The sequence below is a fragment of the Pinus tabuliformis genome, chromosome 6, assembly GCF_031772625.1.
Source record: "Pinus tabuliformis cultivar Carrire ecotype Pingquan chromosome 6, CPIR1, whole genome shotgun sequence".
NCBI classification, from domain to species: Eukaryota; Viridiplantae; Streptophyta; class Pinopsida; order Pinales; family Pinaceae; genus Pinus; species Pinus tabuliformis.
In genome coordinates, this window is record NC_142292.1 from 646,697,419 (window position 1) to 646,700,479 (window position 3,061).

The window sequence follows — 3,061 nt, forward strand, 5'->3', positions numbered from 1 at the left end:
CTTTTAACTGGAATCCTAAATATTTCATTCCCTGATTGATGGACCCTGCCTCTATCCTGAATAGAGAAGATATCCACTCTATTAATTCCAAATTACCATCATTATGAAAGAGAACTGATTTGGATTCATTTATTTGTAATCCTGTGGCCATTTGAAACTTTTTTAGGATGTCATATATGCATAACCAAGTGAGCCTGCAAAGCATACCAAAGATAAGTATATCATCAACAAATAAATTATGCGAGATATAATTGTTCCTGCAAATCCTCAATGGGCGACACCTGTTTTCACTAACTGCCTTATTGATGTGCAGGCTTAAAGAGTTCATTGCCAATATAAACAATAGGGGAGATAACGGGCATCCTTGGCGCAGTCCTCTGGCAGCTAGAAAAAAAGGAGATGGAATCCCATTTATGATGATGGCATAGTTCACCTTCTCAACACAGGCCATGACCCAGTTTATCATGTTAGCTCTCAGTCCAATCTTTGCAAGGAGGCATCTGATGAAACCCCAATCTAGGCAATCATAAGCCTTTCGGAGATCAATTTTGAAAATGACTTCTTCACTTTTTTTTGAGTGCATGGAGAACAAACTCTCTTGTGTGTTGGCAACAGCGTCCAAAATGTTTCTTCCTTTCAAAAAAGCATGCTGATCCATTGATAAATGCTTTGCTAAAGTTTCTTTAATCCTTTCAGCAATAATTTTTGAAATGATTTTGTATGAAATATTACAGAGAGATATTGGCCTGAAATCTTGGAAGGATTCTGCCTCCCTTTTCTTGGGGATGAGGGCTATATGAGTGGATGAAGTCAACTGGTGAATGCTGCCTGATATTCTAGAGCCCTCAACCATCCTTAGCAGATCTTGTTTGATGAGGTCAAAGAAATGAATGAAGAATTCAATCGTCCAGCCGTCTGGGCCAGGACACTTATCCTTTTTAAAGGATTTCATGGTTCCTAGCAGTTCTTCCTCAGTTATTGGCTGAAAGAGGCATTCATTTTGTTCATCGTTAAACATTTGAGGAAATAGGTCGATACCCCACAGAATGTCCTGTATCCTGCATTCATCAGATCTCTTGTATTGGTTTCCAAAATATCTCACAGCTTCATTTGAGATGTCTTGTTGAGAGTACAGAAAATCTCCCTTTCCATCCTTTATTTTCCATATAGAGTTCTTTTCTCTTCTTGAACTTGCAAACCTGTGAAAAAATTTTGAATTTCTGTCTCCTTCCTTCAGCCAAATAGCCCTGCTCTTTAATCTCCATGATGCTTCTTCCTGTTCCAGGATTTTATGTTTTTTCCTTTGCAACTCCTTTATACGACATCTCATGTTGAAAGGGAGAAGGTGAACAGCCAGATCTCCAGAGATGCTGTCCAATTCCATCTGAATATCTCGAAGGGCTGTTCTGTTTTGTTGTCTTTTCTTATACTGCCAATCTTTTACAAGCTTTTTAATGGAGGACAGTTTATCTCTAAAAGTTAAGAAAGGAGGCATATTATCTTTTGATGATAATTCCTTCCATGTTCTTCTTATGGCTTCATTGAATTCTGTTTCTTCCAAACATAGCCTATTAAATTTAAACGGATACCCTTTCCTGAAACCCTTTTCTCTCCATCCTAGGAATATCGGCCTATGGTCTGATATGAAGTCATTACCAATTGATGAAAAAGGCATGCCCATTCTATCAATTATACTTGCATGTATAATAAAACGATCAAGTCTTTTTGCTATATATGCTCCTTCAGTCCTTCCATTGTCCCATGTTGGCAACATTTTAGGTGGGCAAATGTCAACAAGATTCCTGTGTAGCAACTCATATCTAATGCGGTCAGCAAGAGGATCTTTTTTCCGACTGTACCCCCATGTTTCATCAGAGCTTAAGGTGACATTTAGATCTCCTGCAATCATCAAATACTCAATATCAAAAATCTCTGATGCAAATAATTTCTCCCAGAATGTTAACCTGTTTTTGTAAGGAGCATAGATGTTTAAAATGTTAATGGGACAATCTTTTCCCCTGATAGAAGCCGATATAAGAATTCCCGCAAAACATTTGTATGCTTTTGCTCTGATCCAATCAGGGTCCCATAAAACTGCCAGGCCCCCTGAGAGACCATTTGCCTCCGAAGCAACCATGTGCCAAGAGGGGAACATTTTCCTGAAATAAGAAATAGATACAGGTGTGCCGTGCATGGTTTCTTGGATTAAGATTATTTTGGGCTGTTTTGATATGAAAATATTCTTTAGGGCTAAAATTTTTTTATCAGCCCCCAGCCCCCTTATGTTCATGGATATAATGAAGGTCATTTGGAAGGCTTTTCGGCCACATTTTCTCTAAGAGGCCCTTCTTCTGACATATCAATGATAGGTACATCTACTAAGGACAGATTTCGAACTCCTCTGCCTGCACCATCAATCCTTCCTCTAAAATGCCTGCTGCCCCTATTATTTTTTCTTCTCACCGTAATATTTTTTGCAGAATTTGGGCTTATTTGAGGGGAGGATGGCTTTCCCGGTTTATGAATGGTTAGGGGCCTGAGTTCAAGGGATTTCTTGCTAAGGAGGTAGTCCAGGTCGCTACCAATCGAATTTGATGGGGAAGACACGGGGGAATTTAGAGGGGTGGCCGAAACCATAGGTTCTTTACCTTTCTGAGATAGAGTCAATCCCCTTTTTGGTGATGGAGAGGAAGATGAGATAAAAGTGATATTTGAGTCCACTTTAAAGTTTTTGATAGGCTGGGGAGCCGGTAGAGGGATTGGGGATTCTTTATCAGCATAAGGTTCCAGAGGGGGCGAGCTAAAAAGATTGGAAATCCTTTTATCAGATGGGGTGATAGATCTTCTCGAGCTTTCAGGCAGGACGCTTTGACTCTGGTGATATGTTGATGGAGAAAAATTATACTGTGGATTTGATTTCTGACCGGGGGGAGAGAGTTTTTGATAATCATCTTCAGGATTAAAACCCCCTTGCAGTTTGCCAGATTCTGATGGAGATGAGCTAATAGTAGAGGATGCCTTTGCCATTCCAGAGTAAGGAGACTTTATCCTCTGTTTATTT